At 45.1% G+C, this 19,966-nt stretch overlaps 1 long non-coding RNA gene across 1 annotated transcript; it reads left to right on the plus strand.

Moving 5' to 3' along the window:
• The first annotated feature begins 232 nt into the window (after nucleotides 1-232).
• On the plus strand, nucleotides 233-17,570 carry LOC146349349 (uncharacterized). Its single transcript, XR_014788794.1, has 4 exons — nucleotides 233-423; nucleotides 3,529-3,603; nucleotides 4,168-4,260; nucleotides 16,441-17,570. It is a non-coding gene; the product is annotated as an uncharacterized LOC146349349 (long non-coding RNA).
• The last annotated feature ends 2,396 nt before the right edge of the window (nucleotides 17,571-19,966 follow it).

A 19,966-nucleotide genomic window follows, 5' to 3' on the forward strand; every position in this document is an offset into this window, starting at 1 on the left:
AGTCTACGTAAACATTGACGTAGACTACAGCAACTAAATAAGGAACGCGAATGGCGGCTCCCTATGGGGGCCGCCATTCGCGTACGTGCTTTTTTTTTTTTTTAAAGTCACCCGTGATAGGCTACGTGACGATTCACGTAGCCTATCACGGCTGACTTTCCAGATCTAGCCATGATAGGCTATGTGAATCGTCACGCAGCCTATCAGGGGACGTTTTTTGTTTTTTTTTTTTACTTTCGTTTTCGCGGCCGGGCGAGGCGGGAAGCCTCCTCCCCGGCCTGAATTTCGGCCGGGCGAGGCGGGAAGCCTCCCCCCCGGCCTGAATTTCGGCCAGGCGAGGCGGGAAGCCTCCCCCCCCGGCCTGAACTTCGCGGGGGGAGCAGCAAAGCATTCCCCCCCACCGCGAAAAAGCTGCGAGAAAAGGTAAGTGACTTTCGTTCACCCCTATCCCTCGGCCTCCATCAACATCTGACTCAGATTTTAACTCATTGCTTGTGCTTCCCCACCCCGATTGACATGAAATATAGGATAGGTACAGGCAGGGAGCTAAAATCTGACTCAGCTGCTAATGGATGCAAAAAAAAAAAGGAGCTCGATGCAGCTTTTACTGCTCCCTGCCCAAGAAGGTGCTTGAAATTAGAGGAATAGCAAAAGTGTCATGAAAGGAAAGACTGACTGCTTGGAATTTACAATGCAATCCTGCCCTTATCCCCCTTGGCTGGGGAAAGATAAGTGGGATAAAAAGAAAGGAAAGAAGGAAGGAAGGAAAAAGAAAAAGAAAAAGAAATGGCATAAAAGCTCTCTCACTAATGGAGCATGTTATTTATTACTAATATTTATTTCCAGTTTAAATGTCTACATGATTTGCAGTCTGAAGTTGTTCCTGTAGTTCAGCCTACTGAGATGCAATACATTGAGATGGTTACCTGTGCATTATTATGTGTGACTTTGGAGAACACCCAATGCTTGTTAAAGTTTAAAGCATGTTTCGCCAGGGAGGCAGTAACCAGGAGAGGTGTGTGCCTGTCCCTTTCGCCTTGCAATGCTCAGTTCTGTTTATGTGCATGTGTGTTTGTATTTTGATTGGAGGGTGTGGCCATCTCCCAGTTTCAACCAAAGCAGTTCAGGAGGTGCTGATTTCACAAGCACAAGGCCCACACCTTTCCATTCTATGTCAATGGGTTATCAACACTTCTTGGGTCCATACCCAATGTGAAACTATACATTCAGAACAATCACATTTCATTTATCAGCATTGCATCCCAGCCTTTCTAAAGGAGGGCTGGGCATCATGCAATGGGATTATCCCACTGTGTTTTCATAACAGGTTGTACCTGGGCTAGGTGTCCAAATCCCCACTGCCCCAACTACTTACTTCAATTTATACCTACAAAAGCAAAAGCTGCAAAATCATGTAGGGTTGACTAATGAAACAGGGATGGGGGAGAAATTCTTTTCACACTATTGAACTGCTATGCAGACCTAAACTCAGTTATCCTTTGAAATTCACCCATTTCTAAATTTTGCAATGGAATTCTCCAATCAAAAACATGTATACAAAGTAGGGATGCTGGAGAAATTTGAGATGGACATGGACTAAAATGAGTTCAGATTTCTAAGAATCCACCCTGTAGAATCCGCTGTGGAGCGACCCCTGCAAGCCGCATGGAGTCTGTGCAATTCTGGATTTTTTTTTTTTACTTTCCCAAAATTTACATATATAAATTTCTAGGAAAATATGTACATTTCTGCTGAGGAAATGTTGAATGGAATGGGGGACAATACACTAAATGTTATGTACTAAGGTAAATTAGGCAAATACTTAAGGAAATACTCATGCAATTATTTACGCATTTTTTGGCATGATGAAAAGAATATTTGCATTCGTCTGTGGGTGGACAATGGAACAAAAGGCACCTGACCATCCACAAAACACAGATGGAGTGGATTTTACACAGTCTGTACATCCCTAATACAAAGATGCATGTATTATGATGCTTTAAAATGCATTATATTAGGAAAATGCCTTGCAAAAGTGTCTATATTAGGTAAAATGCATGCAAAAATGCATGTTCTATGAGAAATGCACACAAAAATGCTCGCAAATTTTCATGCAAAACTTTTTAAGCAAAAAAATTCAGGATGAACTTAAATTATGACTGGAGAAATTCTCAGAGATTGAGATGAACTGCATTTAAGATTAGAAAAATGAAAAGAGAGAGAGAGAGAGAAACTGAAATGGATAGATTTGTCCACGCGTACTCCAAGATGCATACTTCCTTTGGGATGGAGTGATAATGGTGTGAGAAGTAAGTGCGTCATGGGCTCTGTATCTATCTAGTGATGGGTGAGAAATGAGTTCTGTTGGCATTTTAATGTGAACTTATCAAATTCGTATCTCTCAAAACTGCACAGAAAATGGAACCCTGTTATACAGTGCTATCAACACCTTTCTGAATTTTGAAATGCAGTTCGGGAATAAAAAAAATGCTTGTATTATCTGTACAGAACTAAAATTCCCAGAATCCCTTGGAAGAAGCAATAAGATCTAAGGGAGCAATCCTATGGCCACTAGTCAGTGGCTAGATGGCCATAGGATACGTTGGTTTCTGGGAACTGACCTAGGAGCCGGTGCGCTGAAGTTGGTTCCCTGAGAATTGATCTTACCCCCATCCTGCACTGCCTTGCAGGCAGCATGGAATAGCCCTATGCTCCACGATCAGAAGAGGACCATGGAGTGGCCAAAACAGGGTGTTCTTGTTGGCATTCTGGGGTGGGGAAGGAGGAAATGCTGGTACGACACATCCAACGTGTCGTCCGGCAGCCGCTTCTCCCACTCCTTCCCACAGGCACAATGCAGGGCAGCTGAAGTGTGGAGGGGATGATCCCCTCCACACTTCTCCTGCCCTGCACTGGATACGTGGTTGCCTCTGAGATCGGAGGTGGCTGTCTACCCTGGTAGGATTGCGCCCGAAGCCAGTTTGAATATTTGCCTTGCATCTCCCATCTGAAGTACTTTGGCCACATCATGAGAAGACAGGATACCCTGGAGAAGATGCTGATGCTAGGGAAAGTGGAAGGCAAAAGGAAGAGGGGCCGACCAAGGGCAAGATGGATGGATGATATTCTGGAGGTGACGGGCTTGACCTTGGAGGAGCTGGGGGTGGCGACAGCCGACAGGAAGCTCTGGCATGGGCTGGTCCATGAAGTCACGAAGAGTCGGAAGTGACTGACTGAATAAACAACAATAAAAATCTCCCATCTTGAGGCCTATAGCTTAGATAGCCACAGCCTGCTCCCATGTTACTGCAGAAACTCCATTATCAGCTCCTCCACATCTTCAGTGTGCCATCAAAAATCTTTGCCAAAGGCCCTTTTTAGGTCTTCTTTTTGTCACAACTTCTCTCCAAATTATGGGATGGAATTCATCTGAGAACTGATGCTTTGTCAATTTTTAATAGCTGTAATTGCCTCATTAGCAGCTCTGGTGCAATAGACAAGCCTTTTAATATTTCGGTTTCCCTCCAGAAAGAAACCTCGTTGACACTTGGGGATGGTACCATGTCTCCTGACTCTTTGCATCATTCAGGGCCTGCAGCACAGGTAAGTGCATTTTTCACTCACTTTTCAACTGTGCCCTTCAAAGGTTCTTCCCACTCATGGTTTGCTTGCCTGGGTGGCTGTGTCACATATAATTAAAGGTCCCCAATCATTGCCACCATTTACCACCTTGTTAACTTTCTGTTTCATTTTTCTGCCATTAAACTCTGATGGCTTCACTGTGAAATATGATAAGACCGGTTCACTTAGAAACCTACAGATAAGACATCCACTTGGTTAGAGGTAGGGATGGGAGAGAATTTAATCCAGTTTGGGTTTGGGGGTAAGAACTTACCAACATTTGCAACTTCTTTCATAAATGAGATGGAAAGTATTTGGGATTTTGAAAAGAAAAGAAAAGAAATCAAGCACAGGAGGAAGACAAACTGACAGATTTACCCATTCCTAGTCAGAAGCCTATGACTGACTGTAGCAGTTATTGGTTTGTACAGCCACCTGTAGAAAGCCCCCTTTCTGCCCCCTTTCCATGGTGCCATTGGACTGGCAGTGCCTAGGTTGTTATAGCAGAAGAATGAACCTAGCTGATTTATTTATTCTCTCTCCCAGTAGGCATCACCACTAAGAGTGAGAGCTGGAAGAAAGCTGTTTAAAGACGGATGTAGGTGCTACAGGCATTCAGAGACTTCTGATAATGTGGAGGTTGGCAGAAGATCTATTAGTTGTTAATTTTAGCTACTGCTAAAGTCAAAGATTTTCTCTCACTGTATAAATGTTGAATCATTCCTAACGACTGTTTCCTGAGCTGTGAGGTGCCAAATAATAAATGTATTTCACCTTACATTTCTCCTTACCCATGAATATAGCAACACTGATTCCCATTCTTGGTAGATAAAGCTGTAGCTAATGTTTATTATAATAACAATTGCAGCAGCCCAGCATGGTGGTAGTGGGGAAGAAACAGAATATGGCATAGGGCCTTCTCTGCTGTGGCACCCCAGTTGTAGAATGCCCTCCCCTTGGAGGCCCGATTGGCACAGACATTGGTCTCATTTCAGCACCAAGTAAAAATGTGGCTTTTTACCAAGGCTTTTGAGGGCTAAATGCATTCCCTAGCACATTGATTTTAACTCTTTTATTGTTTTAGATTTTAACTGGCTTTAGCTTGTTTAATAGTTTAATATGCTTTTAGGTGTTTAAATTATTTATTGTTTTATACTGTTTACATTGATTTTATCTGTACACCATGCTGAGATCTTAATAATATAGGGCAGGATAGAAATAAATAAATAAATAAATAAAAAAATGTAGACTCTAATTAGGAGAGTTTCTGAGGGTAGGGATGGCCTTTTCAGTTTGCAAACTATTGCCCCAGTCTGGGGAATTCATATGAGCACGTGGAGATACTCACTATTTCAATTCATGGCCATGATCCATGCATGCATTGCTTTGTGCATGTGGATAGGGTTCCTCCCTTGAGGTATGTGTGGAAGTCTTCATGTGTAAGACATCTGAACACACTCAGAACTCTCGATCAGGGCAAATGATCTCAATCCAGTCCCACAGAAAGTGCATGGAACGGAACCCATTATGTCATGCTGGGCTGTGGTAGCATGAAAGAATGGCCAGCACCTGAGGAAGGAGCACGTGGGAAGCATGAGACACAGGATGTTGGAACAGTCCAAGGGCCAAGCCAGAAGATCAAAAAGTAGATCAAAAGTAGACTGTGAAGAATCACCAAGAAGAAACGCAGGTTAGAGTTGGTCTGCGGATCAAACCAAAAGTTAGGCTCTGAGAAGAAAAGATGATCAGCATGTCAGGAGCAACAGATAAGAACTGTTGTTAGCCAAGTGATGTTCTCAGCTGTCTTCAGGCCTCTTATGCTGTTCCTTGAAAAAGCTGGCCAATGGGATCGAACTCTGGAGGTGGGACAAGCCTGGGAGCAGAAAATACCGAAGCCCTGCAAAGCACTGCATTTCAGGCCTTTCCCATGGTTCTCCACCAGAGGGCCAAAGTGCTAAACACCAGAGACCAGCTGTTCCATGTAATGCTGTGCTGAAAAGTTCTCCCACTTTCTTCCATCCATTCTCATTCAATTTGACAGAAGCGAAATTGCTTTCGAAAAGAAATTCAATGCTGAAGAAAGTTTGGAGACATTCTCAAGGGTTGGGTTTGGGTTTCTTGGGCTTACCGTACTTAGGAGGTGGCTCAGGAATGAGCACAAGTGTCCTGTCTTACATTGTACAATCATCTCTCTGGCAGCCTGTAGCCTCCTCAGCTCCCTACACTTCAACTGAAGCCTAGTAGAGGGCATAATGAGCTAATTCCTCCCTTTGGGCTTTTTCAGATCAGGAAGTGCAGGCAGCCTGGGAGGCTAGCTGTGATTAGAGAAGCTCAAAAACACTAAGGCTGTGCACCGCTTTGGTCCAAAGCCCAAATAATGAGGCAAGGTGGGCTGATTCAGAGGTGCCTTGTTGTGATATGAAGTGGATCAGACCAGCACTGAGGCACCCCAAAGCGAAGCATCTGCTCCTCAAGGCACCTCATCCACCTTGGAGATTTGTAGCTCTTCTTATGCCTTCTGGGCAGCCCAGAGAGGCTGTCTCCAAAATGTATCAACTTCTGAAAGGTCATGCAGAAGGGCAGGAGGAGGAGGGAGGGAGGAGGTGAGAGGATGTGGAGGCACCAAATGTATCAATTTGAGAGAGATCCGGCCACCAGAAGGGGAGAGAAGATGGAGGAGGAGGAGGGAGGGAGCTTTGCTGTGAGTCAGCCTCTGTTTGCTCATTTTGAGAGAGGTGGTCTTACTGGAGAGGGGAAGACTGTCTGAACATTATTTGGCTAGAGCAGTAGTCTCCAAAGTGGGGTGCATGCACCTGGGGGGGGCGCAAGATGATCCATTGGGGTGCCTGATAATTAAGCAGCCTCCCGCTGCCCTGACAAGCTGCCATTGTGTGTAATGATGGTGGCAGCAGCCGCCATTCATTTAACTAATTAATGAATGAAAATTTTAGATAAATAGGTAGATATCTTTTGATTGGTAGTGCTAGGAGCTGTCCTTCCTGAAGCACCCATTTAGGGATGGGTGAGAATTCCATTTCAGTTTGTTTTTGATAAGAATTTACCACGATTCATGGAGCTCTTCACATTCAAGACAAAAAGAACTTCGTATTTCAAAACTTCACATGTTGGAGAAGCCAAGACCGACAGAGCCATTCATCCAGGCCCAGGAGTTTGAGTGCTTAGGTTTTAGGTTTAAATCCCTGTGTATTCAGCCATAGTTGTGGTGCTGAATTAGGGTTTCTGCAAGGGATGCTGGAGAAATTCAAGACGGACAAAAAGGAGCTTGGATTTCTAAGAATCTGACCTGCTGAATCCACTGCGGAGTGACCCCCTCAGGTCGCGTGGAGTCCGTGGACTGTTGGATTTTTATTATTATTATTATTTTACTTTCTCCAAATTTACGCATATAAATTTGGAGGAAAATACATAAGTTTCTGCTGAGGAAACATCGAATGGAATGGGGAACAATACGCTAAATGTTACGTACTAAGGTAAATTATGTAAATACTTACATATATATTTACGTAATTATTTGCATATTTTTCTGCATGATGAAAAAAAATAATATTCGCATCCATCTGTGGATGGATGATGGAACAGAAGGCAACTGACAATCCACAAAACACAGACGGAGCAGATTTTACACAGTCTATACATCCCTAGTTTCTGCCTCATTTTTTTTCTGACAGACTCCTCATCTTTAACAGCTGTATGACAGACAGGTACAACAGTGTCCTCACTGTGCTGGGAATAGCTAGGCCTATTTAATTTGGCTGGTGCAGATGAGTGAGAATTTCAGTTCAGTTTTTGATACAAATTTACCAAAATATATCTTTGATTGTGAACCAGTGGGCAGGAACTATTTTATCTTTTAATCTCTGTACTGCATTCAGAAAAAAAATTAAGTGCTTTATAGGGAATGAAGAATAATTTATTTATTTATTTATTATTAAATTTATTAATCGCCCATCTGGCTGGTCACCCAGCCACTCTGGGCGATGTACAACGTACAATAAAACAGTTTAAAACAATAAAATTCTACAATAAAAACATTTTCTAAAATACCCTAACCCACCCCAAATGCCTGGCTGAACAACCACGTTTTTAATGCACGGCGGAAGCTCATTAAAGAGGGGGCATGACGGAGTTCCCTAGGGATGGAGTTCCACAGAGTGGGGGCCACCACAGAAAAGGCCCTCTCCCTCATCCCCACCAGTCTAGCTGTCCTGGCTGATGGGACAGAGAGAAGGCCGTCCGAGGCTGATCTTGTTAAGCGGCCTTTCTGGTGCTGCTGGAGGTGCTCCTTAAGATAGGCTGGGCCGGAACCATATAAGGTTTTAAAGGTCAAAACCAACACCTTGAATTTGGCCCGGAAAACAGCTGGAAACCAGTGCAACTCCTTCAGCGTTAATGATATTGCATGTATGTTAAGTGAATCCCCCCACTACCATCACACACACACACACACACACACACACAAACACTGCTTCGAAGGTTCATGAAAATCATGGCTTTAGTACCTTCTAAAAGTACCTTTTGGGGCTCAGGGATCAGCAAAAGAAGGAGCTGGTGTAGCTGGCTTGAGGAGGCTTGAGGAGGCTTATGTTCCATTGATTTCAAAGGGTCTGCCCTATGTAAGACTAAGTCTGGGTCTTGCCCCATATTTTTAAGAACCATGCTGATAAAATACAGCATGAGAAACAGCCCTACAAAACTGAATAAGGCACCTTGGAACTAAGGATAAAAAGGCACAACAGAATGTGTCTTCAGAACGAAACATGCTCCAACCTATTGACTGGGAAAAAAAGATGAGAATTTGGGAAATATTAAGGAACAGGGAGAAAAAAAAATACATCGTTAAATCTGTTGGCTCAGTTTAAACTGCAGAGCAAATGGCAGACAGGATACAGGTTATCTGCAGGGAACGCCTGCAAAAATCAATGAAAGCGTTGGTTCAGCTACAGTTACAATGCAATACAAGGCAGCAGATAAAACCCAATGTTTAGTGCTTTGTCCAATTTTACTCACCTCAACACAGAGAATCATAGAATCATAGAATAGTAGGGTTGGAAGGGGCCTACAAGGCCATCGAGTCCAACCCCCTGCTCAATGCAGGAATCCAAGTCAGAGCATCCCTGACAGATGGCTGTCCAGCCTCGTCTTGAAGGCCTCCAGTGTGGGAGAGCCCACCACCTCCCCAGGTAATTGGTTCCATTGTCGTATTGCTCTTACAGTCAGGAAGTTTTTCCTGATGTTCAGCTGGAACCTGGCTTTCTGTAACTTGAGCCCATTATTCCGTGTCCTGCACTCTGGGATGATCGAGAAGATACCCTGGCCTTCCTCTCTGTGACAACCTTTCAAGTACTTGAAGAGTGCTATCATATCTCCCCTCAGTCTTCTCTTCTCAAGGCTAAACATGCCCAGTTCTTTCAGTCTCTCTTCATAGGGCTTTGTTTCCAGTCCCCTGAGAGACACAGAGGAGACAGAACAAAGCATGCAAAGCACAAGATGTGAAATAAGGGAGTCATCTCTGTCTCTCTCCTTTCAATGGGGTTTGGGGGAAGGTGTGAGTAAGGTGAGATTTAGCGATCGGCTATTGATAAGAAGGGAAGCAAACTGTTCACACATGTGCCCCTTTCAGTTGCACAGTTGAATAGATTTGTCAGGTCTTGTGAGCAGGGATGGCACGGCCACCTGATTAGGTCTGGGAGTCCAGCGGACTACCGCCCGCCAGTGGCCCCGAGCCACACCCACCAAGCCTCTGCCCCCACTCAAGGACCTCCCCCCATGCTCTCCGAGCTGCCTTCACTCACCCTGGACTTGTCTGTGAGTGCCATGAGCACCATTTTGCGGAAGAAAATAGTGATTGCGAAGGTGCACACACTAGTCTTTGGCAAAATGGCACCATGAATGGCTGATATAAGCAAGATGTAAATGGGCCATTGTGGTGCAAGTGGAGGGGAGTGTGAGCTTAGGTCTGGGGGCACGCGAGTTACGTCAGTGGCTCGGCGGGTGCCTGGAGGACCCAAACGACGGCGGGCGTGTGTGTGTGGCTTCATCCATCCCTACCTGTAAGGACTGAAAAATAGCTAATGGCTGGTCTGGCAGTGCCTAATTTGTTAGCCATGGTAAAGCTAAGGTGCACTTTACTCTCATGTATGCATTTTTGAGTGGAGAACTGTAGCACAAAATTCTATGAAATGAGAATGTTGGTGTGCGAGTGTATTTCATAGAATCGTAGAATCGTAGAACAGTAGGGCTTGAAGGGGCCTACAAGACCATCGAGTCCAACCCCTGCTCAATGCAGGAATCCAAGTCAGAGCATCCCTGACAGGGGTCTGTCCAGCCTTGTCTTGGGTGCCTCCAGTGTGGGAGAGCCCACCACCTCCCTAGCGAACTGGTTCCATTGTCACATTGCTCTAACAGTCAGGAAGTTTTTCCTGATGTTCAGCCAGAATCTGGCTTCCTGGAACTTGAGCCCATTATTCCGTGTCCTGCCTGTACTCTGGGATGAAGAAGAAGAGATCCTGGCCTTCCTCTCTGGGACAATGTTACAGGTACTTGAAGAGCACTATCAGATCTCCCCTCAGTCTTCTCCTCTCAAGGCTAAACATGCCCAGTTCTTTCAGTCTCTCCTCACTGAACTTTGTTTCCAGTCCCCTGATCATCTTTGTTGCCCTCCTCTGAACCCTCTCCAGTTTGTCTGCATCCTTCTTTAAGTGCGGTGCCTGGAACTGGACACAGTTCTCAAGATGAGGCCTAACCAGTGCTGAGTAGAGGGGAACTAGTACTTCACGTTCACTTCTTGGTGTAGGAGGTGAGCATTAGGTAAATTCATATAAACATTTGGACTAAACAAATTCCCCTCATGCCCCAGTGCTGGATGCGGCTCTGCTCAGAGCTCTTGCAGTATAACATCTAACAGAGTGAGAGGCTGAAGTGAGCATCAAGGTATTATCTCAGAATAACTGATTGTGTCAAAGGGTCTGTTCACCTCACCCTCACTCTAAGCATGGTTCGGCCAGTAAATTTAATTCCCCCCACACAGATTCTACCATGTGTCAGAGTCCAACTTAATGTCCTTCCATCCTTACAGTTACAGAGCAGTCAAGCAGGAATGCAACAAAGGTGACCCTTCATGTTCATGTAATTCAGATCCAAAAAGAGTTAAATCTACTTCACAAAGGTAAACATAACCACCAGTGAACTGGAGCACTGAATACTTTGGGGCATTAGCAAATTGACTTTGAGACTGGTGACCTTTGGTGCTTCTCTTTTCTTTGAGAGACAGTAGTGTTTCATAGGCAGTGATTTAACCTTGGGAATTGGGTAAGATCCAATGGACACATGCCTCCCATCTGTAATGCTAATATGTTGATTTCTTATGATGCCTGATAGCCAGTGGCTTCAGAGTGCAGAAAGAGGCATCTAAAATGATCAAGGGTCTGGAGGTACTCCCCTATGAAGAAAGGACTGTTTACCTTAGAAAAATGGCAAGTAAGAGGAGACAGGATATAGGCGTACAAAATTATGCATGGTATGGAGAAAGTGGATAAAGAGACATTTCTCTGCTGCTGATAATACTAGAACCTGAGGTCATCCCATGAAACTGATTGGTGGGAGATTCAGGGCAGATAAATGGAAGTACATCTTCATGCAGTACATAGTCAAACTATGGAATTTACTGCCACAAGACTCAGTGATGGCCGCCACTTTGGATGGCTTTAAAAGGGGCATAGACAAATTCTTGGAGGAGAAGGCTATCAATGGCTACTAGTCCTGGTGGCTCTGTGCTATCTCCAGTATCAGAGGGAGTATGCCTATGTATACCAGTTGCTGGGGAACATGGGCGGGAGGGTGCCGTTGCACTCATGTTCTGCTTGTGGGTTTTCCATGGGCAACTGTTGGCCACTGTGTGAGCAGCATGCTGGATTAGATGGACCCTTGGTCTGATCCAGAATGGCTCTTCCTATGGTCTCCTTAAAGAACTTCCACAAACTTTAATCCTAGGGTCATAGCCAATGATGGCATGGTGCGAGCACTAATGATGTTGCACCAGTATGAGTTTATGCTAGCATAATGAATCTTTGGTGGCCTTGAATGAGACCTGTTCCATATATTACTAAAATGCCATGAAGAGCTCTTTATCATGGTTTGGTCCCATCAAGGGCTGCCAGGACTTGAACTGGGTACTACCTTCAGATCCGTGTGCGGCTGCCCAGTGGTGCAAGGGAGGAGACCACAAGGGCTTCAGAGCTGGCAGCTGCCGGAGTCCCTGTCACCATGCATCAACTGCTTGCCGCTCTCATCCTTGCAAGGAAGAGAGGATGGTGAGCGGTTGGCATACAGTGATGGGGATTCCTTGCAAGGAAGGAGACCCAGAGGGCTTCAGAGCCAGTGGCCACCACAGTCCTCATCGCCGCGTGCCCACTGCTTGCCCCTCTCCTTCTTGCAAGGAGGAGAGGACTGAGCAGTTGGCATGAAGCAATGGGGACTCTGGTGGCTGCCATGGCTCAGTGAGCTGGGTCTGGGGGAGCAGACATGGGTGAATCTGCCAGACTCCCAGACCCAGGCAGATGCTTGTGACTAGGGGTGTAGAGATTCCCCACCATCCGTTCTGGTGGGGAATCTGCCCGAGGGGAGGAGGCAATCCATTCCTCCCCGCCCCTGGAATCCTCTGGTGCGGCTCTGCCCCGCGAGGATTCTGCAGAGCTGCCCAGCTTGAGGGTCGCTTACCTGGTCTGTCCTGGACCCGTTCGCCTCCGTGCTGATCGCCATGTTGCTTAAAAAAATGGCCATCGGCACGATGTGCCCATAGACTTATATGCAAAATAGAGCCATGAATCTTGTGTATAAGTCTATGTGTCCATAGACTTATATTCAAGATTCACAGCTTTATTTTGTGTATAAGTCTATGGGCACATCCTGCTGATCGCCATTTTTTTTTTTAATGGCGATAGGCGCAGAGGCAAATGGCTCCAGTTAAGCAAACGGCCAAGAGCTGTTCCACGTGGAATCCTCCTGAAGAGGAGGTAAGTGGGGCCATCACACCACAAATTCCAGAGGCCGGATTCCAAAGAATCCAGACTCATTTGAATCCGTGGCAGATTTCTCTGACATCCCTACTCGTCACATCCCTGTTCTCAATGTCCCTTCTCTAGAAATTGAACCATGTGGACCTCTACCTAGGCATAGGTTTACCATCGAAATGCAAACTAGGCTTCTTAGTTTGGTGTCTTAATACTATCTTCACTGTTCAAAGATTTTTGCTGACAATCTTGTGGGATTTAACAGTAATAGCAGAATTAGATTGCTCCGTATCTCATGGGGAGACAGACCATTTGGAGCAAAGAACCAGTGGGACAAAAGATAATTTAATTGGGGTGTATATGTCCCTTAGCATAGACCTTTCCTCCCAAAGGACCCTCACAGGTTGTTAAGACAAAATGATTGTATTTTTGCCTCCCAACAGCTCATACCTAGAAACATCTCAATGTTATTAAAGGGAGGACTTTACAAAGAGCTATTTCAATCTTTAGAAGGCATGGACTGAGTAATATTGTCTGATTTTTTGTTTAATACAAATATGGTAACTAGTATATGAATGCCACCCTAGCCAGTTTAACCATGGCAGTCAAAAGCCAGCCCCCAAATAATTTTACAATACTTTCAAGAGTTGTTCTGGTTAGGATTTTGGTGAGTCTCCAGGAGAAGAGAGTTCCACAGAAGAGGGAGGGAATTACCAATTGAAAATGACAATTTCATACAAAAATGGAGCTTTTTCACGGTTTCATGCCAAACCATATTTGTGATTTCATTCAGAAATGCTCTTCATAAGTGCAGAGTGAATACTCTTCATTACTGAGTAACTCCATTTGACCTTTGAGATTCATGAAAAATAAAGAGTTGACTACACAAACACCACGACACAGTGTGACATTGTGTGGAATGACTATGCATACAAATTACAGAGGCTACAATCCTACGAACATTTACCTAAATAAGCCCCATTGAACACAATGGAACTTACTTACAAGTGAACATTCATAGCTGTATGACATAGATCCAACGCTTCTTCAGGCTGGATAGAAAATGTCTGTGGTCCAGATTAGATCTGCAGTCTGGACTGTGGTGGTTCCCCTCCACTAGGGATGGACGCCCCCCCCCCCAGTCTGGGTTCACCAGGCAACCACCCAGCCCTGCCCCCACTCATGCACCCCCAGACCCATGCTCAAGCCTTAAGCCCGCTCACTCAGCCACCTGCATTCACCCAGGCCCCATCTTCCTGCACTGCAATCATCATGTTGTGAAAAAACGTGGTGATCGCAAAAATGTGCACATAGACTTATACATAAAATGGCACTGTGAATCGCTCATATACACAAGATTACAGGTGTCGGTGGGCTATTTACACCTGTAGTCTTGCATATATGGGCAATTCATGGTGCCATTTTGCATATAAGTCTATGTGCGCATTTTTTCAATCACCATTTTTTTTTGCAACCTGACAATTGTGGAGCCTGAGGACAGGGCCCAGTTGAATGCTGACAGCATGTGGGGGTGGGTGGGGGTCAAGCAGGGCCAGGGGCTCAGCGGGAATGGCTCAGGGGGGGCACAGGCATGATCAGTCTGCTGGACTCCCAGGACAAAACAGGTGCCCGTGCCATCCCTACACTCCACTGCCTTATGTGATAAATATTAATGAAAATGTTGGTGTTTCCTGTAAATTTGGCTGGTGGTCCTCCTGAGGCCTTTGCCTCTACATGGCATAATGAGGGATGAACATTGATATGTTCATCCCCAAACATTCTCAGCCGCATGGTAGAGCCATCTTGGCTCCTTGGTATTTCCTGGAGCTGAGGGCAATGCAATGACTGGGTCAACAACTGGAGTGGAAATATCAAAAGAATCATGGCAAAGATGAGTGAATATAGTCTACCACCCATTTTGGAGTCTATTCTATGGTGGTGCTGGTGGCAAAGAAACTTCTGCACAATGTTAGCGAGTGGAGCTTTAGAGTAGGAAGGGGGTTCCTTCATGATGACTTGGATGGAACCCCTGGATGGCCCCATGTGACCAATTTGCACTACATTTTGCAGATGTACTGAAAAGCCAAAAGGCAGATAGGTTAAACTGCATCCATGCCAATTTGGATATTTATATTGTATAGAGTCAGGAAAGGAAAGGAGAGGAGAGGAGAGGAGAGGAGAGGAGAGGAGAGGAGAGGAGAGGAGAGGAGAGGAGAGGAGAGGACAGGAAAGGTTCCTCCTGTGCAAGCACCGAGTCATTGCTGACTCCTAGAGGGACACCACTTTCGCTGGCGTTTTCATGGCAGACTATAGCGGGGTGGTTTGCCATTGCCTTCCCCATTCATGACTACCTTTCCCCCAGCAAGCTGGGTACTCATTTCACCGACCTCGGAAGGATGGAAGGCTGAGTCAACCTGAGCCGGCTACCCTGGACCCAGCTTCTGCTGGGATCGAACTCAGGTTGTGGGGAGACTTTCAGTTGCAATACTGCCACCTACCGCTACGACCAGGACACTGTCTGGTCAGGTTGAATTCTTTTTCAGCTTCTGTAGCCTGAGGATGTAGATGAGCTATTCAGAGAGTTGAGGTCTACTACCTTCCCATTGCATCCTTGCCTGTCTGGATTATTTAAATTGATGAAAGATAGATAGATAGATAGATAGATAGATAGATAGATGATAGATAGATAGATGATAGATAGATAGATAGATAGATAGATAGATAGATAGATAGATAGATAGATAGTAAAGTCCAAAACCCAAGGTGCAGTGTGATCAGTGGTGGGAATAAATGTGCACCAATATCCAAGGAGTAAATAACAATCTAACACATGAGCAAGTCAAGAACAATGTGAGTGCACATGGAACAAGGAAAAGTTGTATTCAGCCAGCAGAATTTCCATGGAAATCCATTGCTTTGGGTTAGGAAGCCTGAACTGGCAGTAGAATTCCTCCTGTGAGTTTTTATATATCCCAAGTGCAAAGGCACCCTTTGTATTTCCTTGGCGAATCATCTGATTCCCCCCCCCTTCTAAACCCATCCAAAGAGCTTAAAAACAAATTGACTAGTTAAATACGGATCATGAACTTAAGTTCATGGACTTAATTCTTGAGATCTTTTGGATATTCTCCAATCTAGGAGAGTCGTGGGGTGGCACAAAATGTACGCTGAAAGAACATGGTAATTGATGTAAGGATTGTAAGGACAAAAGAGGTTTGAGAAAAGCTTTTTCAGTGCTGAGAAAATTATAGAAGAATCTACTAGAATGTTAACTGAAGAGACAGCCTTTTTGTTTCTTGAATCCGTTTAATTTGCTGGACTTAAATTAAAAAATTTTTCATTCCTCCTTTGCTGTCTCCTTGTATAAAGGATTATTTGTAACCCTGTGTATGTACAACACTTAATATTGCTACTCTGCTTATTAAACCTTGAATGATTTAAACATTTTCCTTTATAGTTCCCTCGCCAGTCCAGCACAGTTTCCTAAGGGGGAGCTGAAATCCAATTGTGGCATTATTAGTAGGTTAGTTAAGAGATTTTCTTTCCAACAAATTAAAGTGACATGAAAAGCTTATTTACAAAATGTTTGGGGGCCTATCTGGGAAATATCCAGATGTTAATGAAGTGATTGAAACTAGAACATTCATGTAAATGCATGTAGCCATTAAGACCTTTGACAACTCAGATTCGTACAAACATATGCGTATTTTGAATCATCAGAATGGACAGAAATACTATCTGTACTGAATGATCTCAAAACTGAATCCATGGTATTTCTTCTGTTATCTAGGGTAGGGATGCTGGAGACATTTGGGATGGATTAAAATGAGCTCAGATTTCTAAGAATCCGACTTGAGGAATCCACTGCGGAGCGCCCCCCTCAGGCCATGCAGAGTCCATGGACTTTTGGATGATTGTTTTTTTTTTACTTTCCCAAAATTTATGCATATAAATCTGTAGAAAAATATGTACATTTCTGCTGAGGAAACATTGAATGGAATGGGGGACAATACGCTAAATGTTATGTACTTATGTAAATACTTAAGTAAATACTTATGTAATTATTTCCGTATTTTTCTGCATGACAAAAAAAAATTCACATCAGTCTGTGGGCGGATGATGGAACGAAAGGAAATTCGCAAAACACAAACGGAGCAGATTTTACACAGTCTGTACATCCCTAATCTAAGGATGGAATGACATGGCATGTCAGAAAATGGATGTGTCCAAATCCCATGTTTGCTGTAGGAAGGGCAAAGTGGTTGCTCTTGCTTTCTCCATCATTTGAATTTTTGTCACAAGTTCTTTCTGTCCCATGTAGTTATATATTTATTTTTTGTTTGTTTATTTAATTTGTACCCTGCCTTTCTACCAAAACAGTGGCACTCAAGGTGGCTTACAGAGACAATTAAAATTTGTTAAAACAAATAAAACAATAATTTAAACAAAACAAATAAATACAATAAAACATTTACAGAATAATTTTTGAAAACCCCAGCACCCAACCCAACAGACCCACTTACAGGCCAAAGGTCTTCTTGAATAAAGCAGTCTTTGCCTGCTGGCAGAAGAACAGCAGAAAGGGGAGAAAACTAGCCTCCCTCAGCAGGGAGTTGCACAGCCAGGGAGCCACCACCAAAAAGGTCCTCTTTCATGTCACCCCCAAATGTGCCTCTGAAGGCTGTGATCTCAAAGGAAGGGTCTCTCCCAAGATCTTAAGACCTGGGCAGGCTTGTATGGAAGAAAGTGGTTGTAGTTTTGGTGATCGGCCCATTCCTTGAGCCAGGTCAAGATTTCTGAATGACCTGGATTAACTACAGGGAATCCATCCCAGGATTTATTCTAGACTGGCAAAGCAAGGGAGAGTCTGCCTGAGGCTGTCGGCAAGGAAGGGACACTAAAATAAACTACTCATCTCCTATGTTTTGTGTGGAACCCGATTATTATGTCCAAGAGTCCCAGGCCATTGGGCACAACAGCGGTTTCTCAGGTAGGCTGGTCCCAATCTGTTTAGGGCTTTATGGGTCATAACCAGTACTTTGAACTCTGTCCAGAAACCAACTAGTACCCAGTGAAGCTGTTGTAACAAGGGAGCCACATGCGTGATGGAACTGGCCCTGGTCAACAGTCTGGCCATAGCATTCTGGACAAGCTGAAGTTTCTGAACACTTTTTGACGGCATCTCCATGTAGTGTGCATAGCCAGATCAGACATCTCTAGGAACAGACACAGTTGTCACACTAGCCTCAGCTGCACAAATGCACTCCTGGCTGCCGCTGAGACCAGGTTCAGGGCTGAGTTCAAGAATACACCCACACTGTGAGCCTGAGTCGATGGGCAGATTGTAACTCCATCCAGCACAGGTTGAATCCCTGTTCCCTGATCTGCCTTTGGACTGACCAGGATCACCTCTGTCTTGTCAGGATTAAGCTTCAATTTGTTTGCCCAGTTTGCTCCAATCCATTACTAACATCAGGCACTGATTTAGAACCAGAACATTGGATTCTTGGATTTCAATGGAAAGGAGAGAGAGAGTTGGCTGTCATCTGCACAATGGTGGCACTGAACCCCAAAACTCTGGACAATCTCTCCCAGCAGTTTTATTTATATGTTAAATAGCATTGGGGATAAGATAGAACCCTGAGGGACACCACAGGCTGGCAGCCATGCCATCAAAGAGGAATCCCCCAGCACTACTTTCTGAGCCATTTGCAAATTTTGAAAAAAAGGAACAAAACGAAATTCTCACACTTCCATAGTTTGCTGAGATAATGTGAATTGGTTTTTTTTTTGGGGGGGGCAGTATTTGTGTGTAGAAGAATTGGTGGGTCGAAAGAGGAATACATAATTCTTCTGATTTCCACTGATTCCACCAGGACAGGAGTTAGGTTTATGCCTCATCACAGTGATTTTTGTGAATTGCCCAGAAATCTTCGGCTATGGGGCGGTACAGAAATGTAATAAATGAAATGAAATGTCCCTGAGCACACCCTTTTGCTTCCTGCCATACAACAGAATGGTTTCTCCACTCATAGCTGGGGGGAAAATGTTCAAGCTCTAACATAAAGGCAAAAACTAGGGATAGATGGGCACTCCCCTGTCTGGGTTCTCCAGTTGCCGCCCACCGAGCCCCTCCCCCTGCTCACACCCCAGACCAGCATAGGGATGGCATGGGCATCTGTTTCAGCCTGCAAATCTGTCCGACCACTGGTGCCTGCACCCCCTGAGCTGTGCCCACTGAGTCGCCCCACTGCTCGCTGGCCCTCCGGGCTGCAGCCAAGCCCCCCCTCCATGCTCGGTAACAGCCCGCAACTTACCCGGGCCTGTTGGTCTCTGTCCCGATTGCCATGTTTTGTTTTTTTTAAAAAAACCATGGTGATTGGCAGTGCTTGCCCATAGACTTATACGCAAAACAGCACAGTGAAACTAGGGTATATGGGTGATCCACCGTGCTTTTTGCATGTAAGTCTATGTGGGCGGAGGTTGTGGGCTGCTTACCAAGAGTGGAGGGGGGGCTCGACTACAACCCAGAGGGCCAGCAAGCAGGGGCAGAGCTCAGCTGGGGCCCAGAGAACCCGAGCTGGCATGTGTTCTCACATCCCTAGACCAGCACTCAACCTCCCCCTCCTGCTTTGCTGAGCCACCTGCCCTCACCCGGGACCCATCTGCAAGTGCCACGTGACGTGATCATTTTGCAGAAGAAAATGGTGATCGGAAATATGTGCACGTCTACTCTCATGCAAAATGGTGCTGTGAATAGCCCATATATGCCAGATTACCGGCGTAAATGAGCCATTTACGCCTGTAATCTTGTGCATATGAGCCATTCACAGTGCCATTTTGCAAAGGACTAGATGTGTGCATATTCACGATGGCCCTGTTCTTCTGCTCCCGGTGCTAGCAGATTGGTTCTGGGTGAGTGCAGGGGGCTCAGTGACTGCAGGGGGTATGTGTCAAATGGGTCCAGAGGTGTGGCTCAGGGGTGTGGGCAGGGGCGAGTCTGCTGGACTCCTGGACCCAATTGGGTGGCCATGCCATCCCTAGTAAAAACTATGCCAGCCATTAGGTATCCAGGTCTTCAGTTACAGAGATCCAATGTGCCTCTGTGGGTAGAATGCAGAGATATATATGTGTTTGTGTGTGTCCCCGTTTGTGTGTCCATGGCAATATGATAGCCCTCCATTTACGCTCATCACATCTGCCAGGGTGGTTTTGCTAGCTGGTATTAAACACACATTTGGGAGAAGGTGTCCTATCAATTTGGAGTAGCCCTTTGTTACTAAGGGAGCAATCCTATGGACACTAGATGCTGTCTA

This window comes from Heloderma suspectum, chromosome 3, assembly GCF_057233095.1.
Source record: "Heloderma suspectum isolate Gila_16-S chromosome 3, 16-S_ref, whole genome shotgun sequence".
Classification (NCBI taxonomy): Eukaryota; Metazoa; Chordata; class Lepidosauria; order Squamata; family Helodermatidae; genus Heloderma; species Heloderma suspectum.